The sequence below is a fragment of the Humulus lupulus genome, chromosome 2 (genome assembly GCF_963169125.1).
Source record: "Humulus lupulus chromosome 2, drHumLupu1.1, whole genome shotgun sequence".
Lineage (NCBI taxonomy): Eukaryota > Viridiplantae > Streptophyta > Magnoliopsida > Rosales > Cannabaceae > Humulus > Humulus lupulus.
Window position 1 is genome coordinate 276,623,325 of NC_084794.1, and position 20,761 is coordinate 276,644,085.

At 35.3% G+C, this 20,761-nt stretch overlaps 1 non-coding gene across 1 annotated transcript; it reads right to left on the reverse strand.

Moving 5' to 3' along the window:
• Nucleotides 1-9,066: 9,066 nt before the first annotated feature.
• On the reverse strand, nucleotides 9,067-9,173 carry LOC133820184 (small nucleolar RNA R71). Its single transcript, XR_009886613.1, has one exon. It is a non-coding gene; the product is annotated as a small nucleolar RNA R71 (small nucleolar RNA).
• Between the last annotated feature and the right edge of the window lie 11,588 nt (nucleotides 9,174-20,761).

Sequence of the window (20,761 nt, forward strand, 5' to 3'; positions counted from 1 at the left end):
AATCAGAGTTTCATGGTTGTTTTCGTGGTTGGGTCGCGGCCCTTTTATTGTGTGCCGCGGCCCAGGCTTGAAAAAAATGTGGTTTTTGGCTGATGGGGGCACTTTGGGCCGCTGTCCCTTTTTGTCAGGCCGCTGCCCACGACGCAGACAGAGAGGGGTTTACCCCCTGTTCTTGATCAGGTCGCGACCTGGGTTTTTGGGGCTACACCCAAAAGGGCAGAAATGGCCAAAACGAGTTTTTATTGATGGGAACTTAAACCTAAGGCCTTGGGATCGTTCCTACTACCCGGTTTAGTAGGATTCGATGTCCCAGAGGCTAGGTCTTGGCCCAGGAACCTTTTATTACTTATTTTATTGACGAAATTCCATATTTGGTTATGACTAGGTGACCGCTAAGGAACTTAAGGACTGATCGTTCTCAAAGGTTGTTATTTTATTATTTCTCGCTCGAACCAGATGTAAGAAAACTGCACCGAGTATGTGACATGCATGGTTATTGATGAAGCATGTTGAGTGCTCTATATATTGGCATTGATTGCATAGTAAATGCATAGCAGCTTTGCTTATCTGTGTATGACACTGACCTATGAGTCAGGAAACAACAATGGTGTCAGTATTGATTATGAAGCTGTGACTTATTAGTCAAGTTCGGCAGTAGTACTGAGCACTGGTTGTATGGTATTGGCTTATGAGTCAAGAACGGTATTAGCATGTTTAACGCGAGCTGAAAAGATTAGATCTAATCGACATAAGCATTATCAACATAAGCATGACATGCTTGACCGACCTCAAGTTCAATGAAAACAAAAGCGCTTGTCTAGTCTAAAGGCTAGTTACTTGGAGCTAGAGCCAAAAGGCTCAGGTGACCGTAATGTCACATGGCTTAGGGTGTGGAGCCCAAGTTCGTGAGTTATTAGTTACTTATCTGGTTTAAGCTCATGACTTATTAGTTACTTATCTGGTTTAAGTACGTGACTCATTAGTCACTTATCTTATTAGGGCTACAAACCCCAGCATGATTACCAGAATCATTATTGATATTCACTTATCTGATTGGGCTACAAGCCCCAGTATGGTTATCACAATCATTTATTGATATTGTATACATGCAGTAATAAGTTTTCTTGCTGAGTCTTGGCTCATGAGTGCTATGTGGTGCAGGTAAAGGGAAAGAGAAGCTCACCCAGCCTTGAGTGGAGAGCTTAGGTGGCGATGTGTACATATGCGGCCGCTTGACCACCACAGCCAAGGTGTTTCTTAGGGGAACTAGGGGTTTAACCCTATATTTTGCCGCTTAGGTCGGCGGATTGTAATTTTTACACTACAACGACCATTTTGGATTGTAAATAACTTTGTAAATACTTTTATGGGCCCATGTACAGTTTTATGTTTTAAATAAAATATATCCATTCCTTTTGATCGAAATTTTTCACCTTAGCCTATTAATAACACCTGGATGCACGTTTATAACCAAATGACTCGTTTAGCGAGTTAAGCACTGTTTAAAGTCCACAGTAACGGTCTTGGAGTAAGCAGGGCATTACAGTTAAGAACTTCCTATGGAGGGTTGCCATAAGATGTCTTCCAACTAAAGACAATCTTAGACAAAGGTTTGTTGATGTTAGTTTGGATTGTCCTGTGTGTTTTCGGGGTCATGAATCTACCATTCATTGTTTGGTTTCCTGCTCGTTTGCTCAAGATTGTTTGCAGTATTTTGATAGGAATATGCTTGGGATGATTGGTCTAGATTTTCGTGACTGGTTTGAGGTGGTGATTCAGAAGGAAAAGGCAGAGAAGGCTTGCTTGATTCGAATGGTGTGCTGGAAACTTTGGAAGGCAAGGAATGATATTGTGTAGAATAACAGTAGGACTCGAAAGGAAACAATAATTGCTTCAGCTAGAGCTTATTTTTATCAATAGAAGGTAGCTCAAGAAAAAAATGTGGAAGACCTGGTTGTAACAAAAGGGCTTGCATAGGTGAATGAGCATTGAACTAAACTGGTTAATGGTAGGATCAAAATCAATGTTGATGCAGCTATATTTGAGTTTGTTGGTTCTTTTGGTATTGGCTGGGTGGCTAGAGATGTACAAGGTGCTTTGATTGAGGTGTGTCATCGTTTGTACATAGATTTTACTCACCCTCTTCTGGCTGAAGCAATTGGGGTGAAGGAGGTGTTGAGTTGGATTTTGAATTGAGGTTGGACAAATGTGTATGTGGAGTCTAATTCGGTTGCTACTGTGGTTGCTATAAATAGTAGCAGTAAACTTGTTTCTCCTTTTGGGATTGTAGTTCAGGATTGTAAAAAAATTATCTCTTGTTGTTACTCTGTCAATGTAAATGTTGTCAAATGGTCTGAGAATAAGGCTACTCATTTTTTAGCAGAAGCTCATTTTCTTGTTCAGATCATGTCATCAGAAGAAGTGATATTCCTAATGACTTTAGATGTATTCTTTTGGTCGATTTAGCCGTTTAATGTGATCTCTTTCTTTAAAAAAAAACTATATCTCTAATTATCAAATTTATCCTTGTGTTTTACTATAATTAGAGCTGAAATTTATTTATATAAATGACTTGAATGCTAATGCTCCCGAGAACACTTTTAATCATTTTTCTCGTAAAACCACTATAAATTTTGTGCTAGACATCAATATAAATATTTAAATTAGTAGTTGATATTCATTTTTAAAAAAAATAGTAATTGAGACTCTTAGAATTGTAAAAAAAAATTGGTGAAGAAATTAGTTTCATAATTATTAATATTAGTAATTATTAAAACTAATTTATTGGCAATGCTTGTTGTGCAAGTAAGACATTATAACTAAATTTGTTTATTCAACTATGAAAATAATAATTTCAAAAGTATTATTTAAATAATTAATTAAATTATTCTTTATTTTGATTAATTAGGTTTTTTCTAATGAAATAAAGAGAAAATTAAAAATATATATGTTTTGGTTTTACGAAATATGTGTGTTCTAAAAATGAATTTTGGTATTTTTCTAAAACAAATTGTCAAATAAGCTTTTTAGGTAAGTCCATATAACGATAAATAGTCTTATTTAAACAAGCTCAAACACTCAAACATAATCTGGCCAGGCCAACTACAAACAAATTAAATAGGTCCATTACACATAAACCCACAATAAGGCCCATCTTAATAATCGATCTTCAAATCTTGGACTTCCCCAATGAAGTATTCATGCCTAATAGGGGCAAAAAAAAGTAGAAAAGAGAAGAGGTTGTGTGGTAAAAGAGGAAATAGGAAAAAAAAAAGAAAATAGGAAAAAAATTACAATTAAAGTAAATATTTAAGTCTTCTTCAATGCATAAGCATAACCAAAAAAGACATTTTCAACTTCATTCTAGACAAAATCCAATCATCCCTTAATTCTTAGAATAAACAAATTTTCTCTAGGGCAGGAAAAGAAATCCTCTTAAAATTTGTCATTCAAGTGATAATGTCCTATGCCATGTCTTGTTTCAAATTACCAGCTAGCCTATGCCATAAAATTGAATCTTTACTGGCTAAATATTGGTGGGGATCCCTAGGGAAAAATCCTAAAGCTCACTGGAAAAATTGGTCTTTTATGTGCTCCTCAAATTTTTTTGGTGGCCTTAGGTTTCGTTCCTTAATATCTTTTAACCAAGCCCTTTTAGCTAAACAAGCCTAGCAAACTCTAAAAAATCTAAATTCTTTGTTGCATAAGCTTTTGAGTGCTAGATATTTCTCTACCTCGGGTTTTTTCAAAGCTAAGAAAGGACACCCCCCTTCTTTCACTTGGCAAAACATTTTATGGGGTAAAGACTTCCTAAATTGAGGTTTGATCTGGAAAAATGGTAACGACAACTTTGTCCATGTGCTTAATGACTACTGGATACCAAATTTTAGGTTTATTCATTATGATTCCCCATCATTACCTCATTCTTCAATGGTTTCTTACTTCGTTTCAGACTCGGGATCTTGGGATATTCAAAAGCTTAATGCTTATTTCTCACTTGGAACAATCTCAGTTATCCTTTCTATCCCTCTTCCTTCAACTAATAAAGTTGATTGCCTTATTTGGAGCCTCACTACTTCAGGATTATTCACAGTAAAATCGGCTTATCATTTAGCTCTCACAGCTGACACATCTCTTCCTTCCTCTTCAACCTCTATTTTGCAAAAGCATTGGTGGTCAAGCCTTTGGCGCCCCAAAATCCCTCCTAAGGTGAAACACTTTGTTTGGAGAGCCTACTACCATGCCCTTTCATCAGCATATAATCTTTGTAGAAGGAAAATTATTCCTAACTCAATATGCCAAGCCTGCTTGCATCCTTTGACATCGATTTTACAAGCCCTACTTTTCTGTTTCAGAGCTCAAAAGGTATGGAAAAACTCACCCTTTGTAGACTTTTTTTAAACATCAGCACTTAGACATTGAAGATTACATTTTGTGTGATTTTGATATCATGTCTACTAACCAATTTGAGAGTTTTGTGTGAATGATGTGGATTATTTGGAATAATAGAAATGCGACCTTGTTCAAGAAACCAGTTATTAATCCAAAACAAGTTGCAGCTTGGCCAAGCTTCTTCTTACATGGTTATAAACCAGCTCACGAATCCAGGCTCCAATTCAATCCATCAAGCACAAAAATAACTAGAAAGGATGTGTCTTGGAAACCACCACCCCTAGGAGGCTATAAATTAAATGTTGATGTTGTGGTGGATCTTGCTCTTTGTAAAATTGGTTTTGGCGCAGCGATTTGTGACCATCATGGCAGAATAATTGTCGGACTTAAGACCTCCTTAACTAGAAGGTTCAACTCAGCAATCATGGAAGCTCAGGCCCTTTATCATGCACTTACTTGGTGTCATCACACTAGGTTTCCTATAACCCATATTGAGATCGATTCCTTGTGATTGTCAACAAAGTGAAGGCTAAAGGGACATATTTGTCTCCCTTCAATGATGTAATCCAAGAGATTAATCATTCATTGTCTTTCTTCCCTGGGAGTTCACTAATCCCATGTTCACTTATCCCATGTTCCTAGGCAGGCTAATAATTTAGCCCATCACTTTGCTAAGGATGCTCTAGGGTTAGATAATGAATTAATTCATAATGATATCACTTCTAGCCATTCTCCCAATTGTAACACAAGACTTCATTGATTATTAATGAAAAGTTACATGTTTCTCAACAACAACAAAAAAGTGAAATTTTACCAAAATAATTTTCATTTAAAACAAAATAAAATTAGGCAACTTTCTTTCCTTTCCTTCTTTATTTTTCTTTCTTTTCGCTCTAATTTTTTCATTCTTTTTCTTCTTCTCTACCAAACATAGGACAATACTCATCAAAGCCTATTTAAAAGAGTACAGGGTGTAGAGTGAACATTGTGTGGTGAGAAAAAATTAAGATGTAAATAGAGAGGCACCCATAATAAATTTTATGTTTGTAAAATTTAAAGTATATAATTTTTTTTTTATTAAAAATAGTAAACTAATCAATATATAAGTAATATATTAAATATTTTAGAGGCATAATAAAAATATTATTCTTTTATATTATTTCTTAATATTTCAAGAGAATATTTAGGTCAAAATACAAAAAATAAAATCTTTGGTAATAAAGAAGGGTTTATAGAGAAAAAAAATAGGTGTTGTTTTTTTTTAAAATCCTATTTTACCCTTATAAATTAGGATTTATTTAATAAAATATAACATTGGGGATCTATGTGAGCCATAAAGCAAATGTTGGGGGTCTAATTGCTACAAAATGAAGGTTGGAGACTTAAGTGATACAATTGGTAAAGTATAGGGACTCTAAGTGCTATTTACCCTAAATATATATACATATATGAATTTTCTCAGGTAGAGGCATCACTTTTTCCCCTTCCGTAGGGACGTTTTCTATTTTCGGCATTTGGAAAAATTATAACCCAATTTTTTTTTTCATGATGACGTACATTATAATTATTACTAGAGTCCTGCCATTTTTGGGAAATTATGAATAATTTACGGTACTGAAATTCTAGTTCAAACAGTTAGTTGCACGCTTGCCTGATTTTTTTTATGCGTGGAAAACTGATTAGTGGTGAAAATACACATTTATTGATCTTAATAGTCAAAATAAATTAAGTTTTAATTAATATTTTTATGGAATTAATATGGTTTATTTTATAAATGAAAATATGTGATTATGATTTAATTTATTTTATTTTGTAGGAATTAATTGGTATTTTTGGCACTTGGAAACAAAAGTAAAAAAGAGAAAGAATCAAAATTGAAAAAAAAAAAAAAGACTTGAACTTGTGGCATTTTTTAAGACAGTTGGCCCAGATTCCGGCCCAATAGTGCCCAGGCTCGCCTATGTTTTGCTCCACCTCCAGCCGACACCTGTCCATGCCTCCTTGCGCCACCTGTACGCACCCTTCAGCCTCCTCCAACGCAGCTGAAGCCCGAGCCTCCAATGACCCAACGCAGCAACCAAGCCCAACGCACCTTTCAGCAGCTCCTGCCCCAAGCCTCCAACGACCCAACCCGAGCTCACCCTCTAGCTGGGAATGGGTCAAAACCCACTTTTGCCACCAGCCACCTTCAACCCATATTTTGTGGGTATTGGGCCTTGCACATTGTTATTTTGAACTTCAAAGCTCAATTTTTTTTGGTGTTTTAGAAAAAGAGAAATTTGACCATACACCAAAATAACTAGGTTAATATTTATAATAAGATTTGATTTTTTTAAAATCATATTTTATTATTAATATTTCAGATTTATTTTGTAAACCCCATTTTGTTGTTTAATTTCTTTTTAGTCATTTTCTTCCTCTATAAATAAAGACTCTTTCTTCACAATTAGTATGTAATTTTTAGAGTAAAGAAACTATAACAAAAATTCTACTCACTTTCTTTTCATATTTTCTTCTTATAATTTTGTGAGAATCATGAGCATAATGGCCTAATCTTCCTAGGAAGGTTAGGGATAATTCCATATGCTAGTGATTTTATGTTGCTACTTTGATTTACTATGTTCTTAATATAATGCATTTGAGTTATTTATGTTCTTTCATCTTCATATCTATTTTGTTATCTTTATTTACTTGTGTTAATAGTATATATGATTAGTCATGCTCTTTCTATGTGCTTCTAATTAGTAAAAGTAACCAAACAAGCATATGGAAGATTCTTGAAACATTTCTATTTCTCAAACTCTTGATTTCCCTTACTTTTGTTTCACTTACCTCATTTTATTATTTCATTAAAAAGACTATACCAAAATCTCAAATCTCTTTTCATTTCCATTTTTTATTTAGTTCATGTTACTAACTTTTTGTGTTATTTTCTACTAATCTTTTGATTTTAGGTTACCTCCTTGTGGATCGACCGCCCGATCTATACTACAACCACCACTTAGTGGTTGTCACGATTTGGGCATTAAACAAATTTTGGCGCCGTTGCCGGGGAGGTAGTTTTCAAAGGTTTAGTGAAATTTTTACCACAATGTTAGTAACTTTATTTGCATTTTTGTTGGTATGAATATTGTGTTAGCATAATTTTTTTAATTTTACTAATTTTTAGTTAATTTGATTATTATTAAAAAACAAAAAAAATCATAAAAATGAAAAAACAAAAAAAATTATTTATATATATATATTTCCTTTCTTCCTTTTCTTTTTTCTTTCGGTAAAACAAAAAAAAATTATATATCTATATAAATATTCATATGTATATATATCTATAAAAAAAAAAGCAAGAAAACATATATTTTTTTTAATTTTTTTTCTTTTCCTTTTTTTTTTTTGTTAAAAAGAAAATCATATAAATATATATAATTTTTTTTAGTTCATTTTTATTCCATTTATCTTTCTTAATTTCTTTTTTTTAGTTTAATAAATATTTGTAAAAATAGATTAAACTTGCTATTTTATCTTCCCTTCAATTCTCTTTTCTTTACTTTATTTTTTTGTTGATTATTTTGTTACTTTAGGTTCCTTAGTTTAGGCTTTTCTTTTTCTTTGCCTTAGTTTTCCTTAAAATATAGGTTTTCCAAAAAACAAAAAAAAAACATAAAATTTTATAAATTTGTTCATAAAATTTCAATCATAAAACGCTTAGTATTAGGAACAATTGTGTAATATTACAAATGGTAGAAACCGATATTATTCTGTCTAGAAAGATTGGTTGTTAAATAAGGTTTGTGATAGTGTTACCCTCCACACTTACCTGGGAACCTCGGGGAGTTCTGTCTAGGCAAGTGTGGGTCTAAAGTAGTACATTGGCAACCTTCCCAATTAACCTGGGAACATTTCAAGCATATACATTTGCACTATTACATTGTTGAACTTATTACTATAAGAAAAAAAACAAGCTTGTTCTGTCAAAATATGCAATTTCACTCTGCTTAAAGGTTGTTTGGTCGAAAATGTTTAACTTGTGATCCACCATACTCAGTAACCTCGGGGAGGTCTAGTAAGGCATTGGAGATCACCCAAAAACCTCCAAATCTACTTGGGAACAAGTTTAAAAAAAATAAAAGAAAATAAATATAAATAAATAAAATATATAATTCTGATTTCTGAGAGTGGATGAATCATCACGAAACTTCTAGTGACACTTCTTCCAATTCATCCACCACTCCTTCCGGAACTCCTTCCACCAATCCTGCTTCTCCACAAACTTTAGCTGATAGTAATCCATTCGCAATGGCTCACAATGATGAAATCCAACCAAGAACTCTCAATGACTACCTCCATCCTACTCGCACTTCCACGCCTTCATGCATTATCTTTCCTCCTAATATGCCCGCATTAGACTTTAAACCTGGCATGATTTAACTCTTGCCCACATTTCATGGAATGGAAAATGAAAGCCCATATGTGCATATCAGAGAGTTTGAGAAGGTAGTAGCCATGTTCTATAACCGAGCCGAAAATGCCGATTCTATGCGACTGAAGTTCTTCCCTTTCTCCTTGAAGGACAAAGCCAAAAACTAGTTATACTCTTTGAGACCTAGGTCTATTGGAACATGGGAGGAGATGAACAAATCCTTCTTTCTTAAACACTTCCCCAGACATAAGACCAACAGTCTAAAATGACAGATTTCCACATATTCCCAAAAGGACAATGAAACGTTCTATCAAGTCTGGGAAAGATTCAAAGATCTGTTGAATTAGTGCCCACACCATGGCTATGAGAACTAGTGTTTGGTCAGTTACTTCTATGAAGGCCTCATGAGTATGAGCGCCAGTTTGTAGAAATGCTATGCAATGGTGAATTCCTCGAAAAAGAGCCAGACGATGCTCTTCAATATCTCGAAGAAACTGCGAAAAAGTCTCACACCTGGACTGGTCCAAGTGTTACTGATAGCACCAACCGACACAAACCATCTGAGATCTATCAACTTCGAGAAGAGGATAGTGTTAAGGCCCAACTCGAAGCTTTGAAAAAACAGTTTGAGGTCTTAATCACGAAAAATGGTCAAAAATCGCACATCATCGCTCAAGCGGAACCGCAGGAACCTTGCTTTGTTTGTGGAGGGACGGAGCATCTAGCTAAGGACTACTTAGCTTTGAATGAAATGAGGGGGGTTTATGAGGAGCAATGCAATGCCTTAGGGGCATATAACAAGCCATTCTCCCATACGTACAACCCTGGTTGGAGAAACCACCCAAATTTCAGTTGGAGAGATTCCAACCAAGCTCAATCGTCTGGAGGCCAATGGAGAAATGAGCAACAAGTTCAACCATCAAAAGCGTATTCTTCACCTCAATACAATGCTCATCCACAATGAAATTCTCTCGATAATACTCTTCATGCATTCATAGAGGAACAATCCAAACTAAATCGCCAAATGATGGAAGAAATCAAGGAAATGAAATGTCAATTCTCAAAATTGACTAAATCCTTGGCCATTCCGGAAAAATGCAACTTCCTTCCCAACCAAAATTCAATGTGCAAGGCCAACATAGGGCCCAATATTCAAATTCTAATGATCAAAATGTCAAGGAAGTAAATGCCATCACGACTAGAAGCGGTAAGACTTTGCAAGACCCACCCATAAAATCCAACACTCCCAGTACTCCAAAAGTCATTTTAAAAAATCCACCACTCAATGACACTCCAAAGGTACCATTTCCCCAGGCTTTGAAACCTGTTGGGAAACTTCCTGATAAAGCTGAAATCCTTGAGCACTTTACACAAGTGAAGATTAATCTTCATTTGCTTCACATCATAAAACAAGTGCCTGCTTATGCCAAAATCATCAAAGATCTATGCACTGCAAAAAGGAAGCACCATGTCAAGAAGACTGCTTTCTTGACTGAGCAAGTGAGTGTGGTGATTGAACAAAAAGCACCACCGAAATACAAAGATCTCGGTTGTCCCACCATTTCTTGCCAAATTGGAACCCATGAAGTCAGTCAAGCCTTACTTGATCTTTGCGCAAGTGTAAATCTCATGTCTTACTATGTATACTCGCAACTCGGTCTTGGAGAAATGAAGCCAACATCTGTTGTGCTACAGCTTGCTGACCGTTCCACCAAAAAGCCTAGGGGTATTGTTGAGGATGTGTTAGTTCAAATTGAAAAATTCTATTACCCCATGGATTTTCTTATTCTTGATACCCAATCTGTGGTAAACATGGAGTCTAAAATTCCTATTATCATCGGAAGACCATTCCTTGCCACTAAAAATGCTTTGATCAATTGTCGGAATGGTCAAATGAAGATATCGTTTGGAAACATGACTCTTGAAGTCAATATCTTCCACATCAGGAAACAACCCCGAGAAGATGATGAATGCTATAAAACATTCATGATTGACTCTTTAATTCCTGAGGAGGTTCAATTGCGAAGCAACTTTGATAACCTTGATGAACTCATCTTTCTGTCTGACAACGAGAGTCCCAGTTCTATTGAGTCTACTCTTGTAATATCAGATCGCATAGACTTGTTAGGAAAAACTTATACAGGATCTTTATTTATTTTCATGTATATCTAATATTAAACAAATTAATACGAGATAGCCTAAAACATGTTTCTAAAATTGAATTCAAAGAGAAACAAAGATTAGAATACTTATAGTATACGCAGCGGAATTAAAGAATCATTCCTTCAGTTTCTCTAACTCTTGTATCCTCTCTGTCGCAGAGTATTATCAAGAAACTAAACCGATCTTCTATTTTCTTCACAGTCTTCCAATGTATCCTTAGAATCACCTAGACTAGTGTGGGCAATTCTCAACACATGAGATAGATACAGAGAAGAAGAAGAGAAAATAATCAAAGAGGCTTAGAAAAGGACTTGTGTTTAGAGAGAATCTAAAACTAAAAGAAAACCAGTGATTAAACTTATGTTTTGACTTCTCTCTAAGCACTCCTTTTATAGACTCAATTAGGTCATTTAATTTAATTAAAAAATCAATAAAAAAATATCCATTTTAAAGCCCTAGGTCGAAATTATCATGGGCTTTAGGCCCGTGAAATTTCCCATTTGATTATAAGCCCATTGGACTTAAAATCAAGGCATGTATTATTTTCTATTGATTTAATTAATTAAATAATTATTTAAATCCTTTATCAAATTAATTATTTATATTTTGAACCTTGATTTAAACTTATTTATTAATTTAGATACCAATTTATCTTAATTAATAAATCTGCCATAATTTATCTTTTCTTCTCAAAATTACACAACTCTGTGAAACTATCCAAAATTGACCTGGTCAACTTTGATAATTCTAATTGATAATTAAATCAATTAATTGAGACTATCTAGATGATTTTATCCAAGGTACAATGGGGACCATGGGCCTCTGAAATCAAGCTCCAATAAGTTATCATAAATCTAACAAATAAATTTACTAACTTATTAATTCCTCGTGACTCCACTATAGACTCGGAATTGCACTTTTGAATTCATAGAACACTCTATAACAAATATAGATACACTATTAATTATCCATTATTACAACCATAATTGTCACTCAATCCTCTATAGACGGTCTACAATGAGATAGGACTAAAATACTGTTTTACCCCTCGTTGTATTTTATCCTTAAAACACTTAGTTCCTTGTAAATGATATTTCACTCAACTAATTTAATTACTGAAATGAGATCTCTATCATTGAACACTTTGAACCAAACTAAAAGGAAACCATCGTTTCACTTCTTCTTCAGAAGCTATAGATGTTCATATCTATGATTAACACTCCCACTCAATTATACTACCGAGTTCCCAAGATATAAGTATGGGCTAGTCCGTAGGGTAAGCTGGTAACGAACAAGTCAAAGAACTCAAATAATACAATCAGTTAGAATACTAACCACTCAGAATTGAGATTGAATTGACCTATGGTCAACTATATGATATGACTAGAATAGATAATAACGGTATGTTTACTTATCTTATCAATTGTCAATATCGGTCCTGTCCGATGTAACAAATACACCCGATCTTATCTACTTTGCTAATGTTCTGGAAAGAACATAACACTGCAATGTGTAAGTAGATCATATCGTGGATTAACAAGTCAGTGTAAATCCTGTGCACTGACTAATCTTAGGACTAGCTTATTTTGAACATATAATCATATTTATATTCCACTGTGATTACGTCACTATAAATAAGATTAGCTATATGCTCGGGATTTAATAGAAGTTTATATTAAACAAAAAATCATGAAAATAAAACATGTGAGCAAAGTGATTAACCAAGTCAAAAAATGATTTCTATTCTTTTATTGATAATAAAATGAGATTACAAAGAATTTGGCTTTTAATTAGGGCATAAATCCCCAACAAGACTCACGCAATAGAAGGACTCAGTTTTGGCAACCTCGCTTTGAAGAGCTACCTCGTGAGAGGTCACAACCAAAAACTTCAGCCGAAGAGGTTCCAATTGTTCAATTGACCCAACTTCCTGAGGGTTTGAAACATGTCTTCTTGGGAGACCGTGAAACCTTTCCAGTTATCATCTCGTCCTACCTTCAAAATTCTCAAGAATTGTAGTTACTCGAGCTACTGCGAACGCATAAATCTGCGATAGGTTGGACGCTTGCTGATATCAAAGGTATTAGCCCTTTAATTTTCTCCCATCGAATCAATCTGGAGGATGAAGCCATCCCTCGAAGAGACCCTCAAAGGCAACTGAACCCCACAATGAAAGAAGTTGTAAAAAATGAAGCTTTGAAATTGCTAGACGCTGATATTATTTACCCAGTAGCTGATAGCAAATGGGTCAGTCCTACTCAAGTCGTGCCCAATAAATCTGGTGTCACCGTGATCCAAAACGAAAAAGGGGTTGTCCCCACAAAAACTGTGACAGGGTGACGCATGTGCATTGATTATAGAAAATTAAATGTCGCCTCCTGCAAAGATCATTTTCCACTCCCATTCATTGATCAAATCCTTGAACGTGTAGCTGGTCATCCTTTCTATTGCTTTCTTGATGGCTATTCTGGCTATTATCAAATTGAGATTGCATTAGAGGATCAAGATAAGACCACTTTCACTTGTCCCTTTGGCACTTTTGCTTTCCGACGTATGCCATTTGGCTTGTGTAATGCACCAGCTACTTTCCAAAGATGCATGATGAGCATCTTTAGTGACATGATTGAAAAATCAATGGAAGTATTCATGGATGACTTAACTGTTTTTGAAAATTCCTTTGACACATGTCTTCTTCATCTTGAAGCTGTTTTAAAACGATGCATTGAGAAAGGACTTGTGCTCAATTGGGAGAAATGCCACTTCATGGTATCTTCTGGCATAGTCTTAGGCCACATTGTTTCTGAAAGAGGAATTGAGGTTGATCAATCCAAAGTCGACCTTATCTCCAACCTGCCTACTCCTAAGACTGTCAAAGACGTTAGGTCATTCATTGGTCATGCTGGTTTCTATAGGAGGTTCATACAAAAATTTTCAATGATTGCTCGTTCGCTAAGCAACCTCCTAGCCAAAGATGCCACTTTTGAATGGACACCTAAGTGTGAGGAATCATTCCAAACGCTTGTCAATTCACTCACTTCCGCTCCCTTCATTCAGTCACCTGATTGGAGCCTTCCTTTCGAGATCATGTGTGACGCCAAAAACTTTGCTATGGGAGCTGTGCTAGGACAATGAAGGGAGGGGAAACCCTTTGTTGTCTATTATGCAAGTCGAACTCTCAATAATGCTCAAATGAATTATTCCACTACTGAAAAAGAGTTGCTTGTCGTTGTCTTTTCCCTTGAAAAATTCCGATCTTATTTGATTGGATCGCCAATTACGATCTTCACAGATCACTCCGCCTTTAAGTATCTCCTTTACAAAAAGGATGCTAAGGCACGATTAATACGGTGGATCATTCTCCTGCAAGAGTTTGATATAACAATCAAAGACAAGAAAGGTGTTGAAAATGTCGTCGCGGACCACTTGTCCCGACTTGAATTCAGTGATCCCACTAATGGTCCACCCATTCATGATGATTTCCCGATGAACAATTGCAATCTGTTGCTAAGTTACCGTGGTATGCTCACATAGTAAACTACTTAGTAACAGGTGAACTCCCATCTGAATGGAGTTCACAAGACAAACGCAAATTTCTGGTCGAGGTGCGCAATTTCTTTTGGGATGACCCATACTTATTCAAGTATTGCCCCGACCAAATCATCCGAAGATGCATCCACGACGATGAGGTGTCTAGTGTGCTAAATTTTTTCCACAATGATGCTTGTGGTGGTCACTTTTCTGTGAAGAAAACTGCTGCAAAAATCTTACAATGCGGTCTTTACTGGCCCACTCTGTTCAAAGACACTAATGATTTTTGTCGTTCTTGTGTAAGGTGCCAAAAGTTAGGTTCCTTATTCCGTCGGCACATGATTCCCTTTAACCCAATTCTTGTTATCGAAATATTTGATTGTTGGGGGATAGACTTTATGAGACCATTTCCACCTTCTTTTGGCTACCTTTACATTCTTCTCGCTGTGGTTTATCTTTCCAAATGGGTCGAGGTTGTACCATGTCGAACCAATGATAACACTACAGTTGTAAAATTCTTGAAAGAAAATGTGTTATCAAGGTTCGGTACTCCTCGCGCTATCAACAGTGATTAAGGACTCATTTGTGCAACAGATCCTTTGAGGATCTTATGCGCAAGTACGGTGTACTTCATAAAGTTGCAAATGCCTATCATCCACAGACTAATGGTCAAGCTGAGTTAGCCAATAGGGAGATAAAACACATTATGGAAAAGACGGTAAATCCCGACCGCAAAGATTGGTCTACACATCTTCTAGACGCTCTTTGGGCATACCGCACTTCTTTCAAGTCCCCTCTTGGGATGTCTCCCTATCGGCTTGTCTTTGGAAAAACTTGTCATTTACCTATCGAGCTCGAGCATAAAGCGTATTGGGCTATCAGAGCCCTAAACTTTGATCTGAATGCCACAGGTATCAATCGCAAACTCCAGTTTTCCAAAATTGAGGAGTTGAGAAACGATGCATATGAAAATTCCAAGATTTATAAAGCGAAATTGAAAATCGCTCACGATAAACAAATCCTGCGAAAATACTTTGAGCCAAATCAGAAAGTGCATCTGTATGATTCTCGCTTGCACTTGCACCCCGGTAAACTATGATCGCGATGGACTGGTCCATTTATTGTGAAGCAAGTATTTCCCAACGGTTTGTTGATGTCGAGGACCCAATCGATGGGAGAATTTTTTGAGTTAATGGCCAAAGACTGAAACATTACATTGAGAGTGTGAGTCATGTTGAAGAGGTCCTTCTTAAGGACCCAATTTATACACTCTGAAGTTCTGAATGGTTTGCTTGTTTGTTTTTTTTTTATTTTCCTGTCTCTCTTTTATTATTGTATGTTGTTTGTTTTGGGGTATTGTCACCAGGCTATTTTCGCTCTCGCCTCATGGAAATGGTCATCATCCAGGTGTTCTCTTTCTTTACCTTTTTCATTGATTATTCATTTTGACATTGAGGACACTGTCTGATTTTTGGTTGGGGGTGGTGAGCATGCATTGACTTTCATTTGGAAAATCTTATTGTTGTGTCATTAGCATTCATTTGGAAAACATTATTGTCTTGTTGAATTTTTAAATCAAATTTTCTCAAAATTATCCAACCATGAGTATAACTTGTTTGTTTGAGTCAGTTCTTACTATGTTTAGCTATTAAGAAGTGATTTTTAGAGTTCTTTTGTGCACTTTCCAAACATATGATAAATTGGTTGTTAACACAAATAGTTGAGAGAAATTTCAAGTTTAAAGTTTTTCATTTCTTGGCGAGTTGTGAGAGTTGAGAAAACAACTTTTTGAACTTTTATTGATCATTTGAGTTGGTAAAGTCACATCTTTGGAATTTAAAACATGGCATTTACTAGAGGGATGCTTTTCATATAAGAATGAGTCTTTGTAATAAATTTTAAATTTGTGTTCCATTTAGTGTATTTTCCTTTATATTTTTGTGTTGTCTCTTGTAAAAAAAAAGAAATAAATAAATAAAAAAGGGGAAAAGAATAATGACAAAAGAAAAAAGAAAAAATAAATAAATAAATGAAAAAAAAAACAAGAGCAACATTTTCCTCTATTATTTTGTAGTTGTTGAAAAATAAAATATTTCTATTATTATTATTTTGTGTAATTGTATTAAAAAAATATTTATAGTTCATTTTCTTATTTATCATTTCTAGTTAGTTGTCATTTTGTTCTTTGAGCTTTCTCATGTAAATCCCAAAGGTTGTTTGTTATTTGAATTCCAATAAGTTGATTTGCCTATCTTGTAATCAATACTTGTTCAAATTGCTTATCTTAAAAAGTTTATCTCTTCTCATTTGAGTGTAATTTGTTACCTTCCCATTAACAAAATACTTTCAATGTCCGTGAGAAATTTGGAGTTGAGACCTTTATACTTTTGAGATTTTTTGATACTATTTGTGTTATGACTTGCGATAAAGGAATATGGTTTGGTGCACACACACACACAACTCTGAAATCGCAACTAAAGTAGCTTAGATAGTAATTTCTGACTTCCTGCTGATACTTAAAAAATGCTTAGATGATTTTGCTTGGTTTGACTTGATTATTGAACTTGATAATTTTATTTTTCGCTTGAATTGCTAGGGACTAGCAATAAGCTTGTTGGGGGTTGTGATTAGTGGTGAAAAATACATATTTATTGATCTTAATAGTCAAAATAAATTAAGTTTTAATTAATATTTTCATGGAATTAATATGGTTTATTTTATAAATGAAAATATGTGATTATGATTTAATTTATTTTATTTAGTAGGAATTAATTAGTATTTTTGGCACTTGGAAACAAAAGAAAACAAGAGAAAGAATCAAAATTGAAAAAAAAAGACTTGAACTTGTGGCATTTTTGAAGACAGTTGGCCTAGAAACCGGCCCAAAAGAGCCCAAGCCCTCCTAAGTTCTGCTCCACCTCCAGCCAATACCTGTCCGTGCCTCCTTGCGCCACCTGTCCACACCCTTCAACCTCCTCCAACGCAATTGAAGCCCAAGCCTCCAACGACCCAACGCAGCAACCAGGCCCAACGCACCTTTCAGCAGCTCCTGCCCCAAGCCTCCAATGGCCCAACCAGAGCTCACCCTCTCCCAGCCAGCCGTCCACGTGTCTTCTCACCATTGGCTGGGAATGGGTCAAAACCCACTTCTGCCACCAGCCACCTTCAACCCATATTTTGTGGGTATTGGGCCTTGCACATTGCTATTTTGAGCTTCAAAGCTCAATTTTTTTTTGGTGTTTTAGAAAAAGAGAAATTTGACCATGCACCAAAATAACTAGGTTAATATTTATAATAAGATTTAATTTTTTTAAAATCATATTTTATTATTAATATTTCAGATTTATTTTGTAAATCTCATTTTGTTGTTTAATTTCTTTTTAGTCATTTTCTTCCTCTATAAATAAAGACTCTTTCTTCACAATTAGTATGTAATTTTTAGAGTAAAGAAACTATAGCAAAATTTCTACCCACTTTCTTCTCATATATTCTTCTTAGAATTTTGTGAGAATCATGAGCATAATGGCCTAATCTTCCTCAGAAGGTTAGGGATGATTCCATATGCTAGTGATGTTATTTTGCTACTTTAATTTACTATGTTCTACATTTGAGTTATTTATGTTCTTTCATCTTCATATCTATTTTGTTATCTTTATTTATGTGTGCTAATAGTATATAGGATTAGTCATGCTCTTTCTATGTGCTTCTAACTAGTAAAAGTAATATTGATACATAATTTTATGTCTAATCTTATATTGCATTATTACCCTTGGATATTGTGTCATTTTTAGATTTTTTATAAGATTAACATTGTGCTTTTAAAGTAAAGAACTTTATAACTTAAATGGACTTTTGTAAAATAAAGAATATGGACTTTAATGTTAGATTTTCCAAGTAAATGTTGGGATGTGAACTAATTACTTGTGTATTTTTGTAAATCAAGTAACTAAGTAACTAAACAAGCATATTGATGATCCTTGAAACTTTTCTACTTCTCAAACTCTTGATTTCCCTTACTTTTGTTTCACTTACCTCATTTTATCATTTCATCAAAAAAGACTCTACCAAAATCTCAAATCTCTTTTCATTTCCATTTTTTATTTAGTTCATGTTACTAACGTTTTGTGTTATTTTCTACTAAATATTTGATTTTAGGTTACCTCCTTGTGGATCGACCACCCGATCTATACTACAACCACCGCTTAGTGGTTGTCACGATTTGGGGGTTAAACAAAAACATACTATTTTAACTTTAATTTCGACATTGTAAATTATTCAGAATTTCCCAAAAATTAGCGAGAAGCCTGCTATAACTATTATGTACGCTGTTATATAAAAAAAATCGTTATAATTTCTCCAAGTGCCGAAAATAGAAAATGCTCCTACGGTAGGGGCAAAATTGATGCCCCCACCTAAGAAGTTTCGTATATATAAATATATCTTCTATATAAAAAATGTGTAGTGTTGACGCCGTTTTTCGTCAAACAGTGAAAGAAGAGCACGTAAACGATAACTGAAAATGGCCAATTCAAATAAAACAATATAAACACACGATTTTTACGTGGTTCAGCAGTTAAATCTGCCCAGTCCACGAGTCTTTGTTATTAAACTCAAGATTATCTCCAAGAATTCTTCAAGAATGAATTCTCCAGAGTTTTCTCTCAAGGTTCAGAATTTCGGTCCCTTATAATGGTGCATGGCTTCTCTATTTATAGAGAAGGCTAAAGAATACTATCCCACATATTTTGGGTAGTTACTTTTTTTGAATAAATAAAATTAATGGCTTTAAATGCCTATAATCAGATATACAAGGAAACGTCTCCTGAAGACCAGGAGACGTATGATACCAAATAATATCCCACGATTCTAGGGGATTTACAATAATAAATGAGGATTACATCTCATATTTATAACACTTGCAGATATTCAAGGTGGTTATCGCGTATCTCCAAGGCTTTAGCCTCCCAGGTTTCCCGTCATCTATCGAGCTAGAAACATCTCCCGAGGCCACATGATTTTCGAGATTGTACGTGCGTCGAGCTCGGGACCCCGGATCCGAAGTCATCCCTGAAGATGAGTGTGTTCCCGGAGCTATCTTCCGAGATCATGAATACTTCGAGGTCATCATACTCGAGGTCGTCTATATCCTGCAAGCTCGACATACAATCCTGGAGCATGTTTCCAACCTTATGAGTCCACTGATTTGCGAATCCAACTTTCGAGATCATAATTAACATAGCTCAAAATCTGGGTATAACATCTTGCCCCCTCAAAAGTATTTGTTCGAATCCTAAGAGAAGGAAACTTTTGAACTACTTTCTTTGAGAACTGTACCGTCATACACTCTTGAAAATGGACACGAGTCAATTAGGCATTGCTCATTGTTGGTACTTGAGTACCTTGGAAACACGCCCACGATCGTCCGTCTGACACCTTTTCGGCGCCATCTTGTCATTGATCCCTGACCGTTGGATTTTGCAAGGATTTTGTTCAACATTCCAGATTAATCCTTTTCTCCCACCTATATATATAAGACCCTACTCTTCGTCTTCATTTTTACCTTCGCTTACCAAGAGAAAGAAAAAAGGAAAAAAGAAACCAGAGACCTCCTCACAAAAAGTTTTCATTCTGCGCATGTTTTCTCGGCCAAAGAAGCAAAGAAATCCTGGTCTGTTCGAGTCAGTGAGTTCCTATTTGCAACCTCTTCTTCAATCAACAATCTCTCTGCAGTCACCATTATTGTGTAAGTAAGCAACCTCTGTTTCCCATTTTGTCAGTTTTTATTCAAACTGTTCTTGCTGTGTATGTGTATATACTAGTTTACATCCTTAGCATAATGTGATTGGAGGTTTTGATCCGATAGGCTCAGATGCTTTTTAGACTCCCATACTGGATTTACATCACTGGCTTATACCCAGTTTTCATATTTGAGTGAGGTTCCAATTTTTCTGGGTTTTGAAATTTTTAGGCAACGTTTCTTGTACACTAAGTTTTTGGATATAAACATGGGCCTTGATAAATGCACAAAACCCAAAGACGCCTTTCCTGGTTAACCGCCACTCTTCTTTCCCTTGAATTTCGGGATTTTCAAAAAATTATCCACGCTCATTTTCTTTTTCGTGGAATACACGCCCCTGACTCCTCAATAGGGGTCTTAATATTTAGTTTGTCTCGTTCCTAAATCTCCGAGCTCATTCCATTGAGCTCGTGATTCTTGTATGCATGGCCCTCACCATTTTTTCTTTCTCGTTAGATGTCACA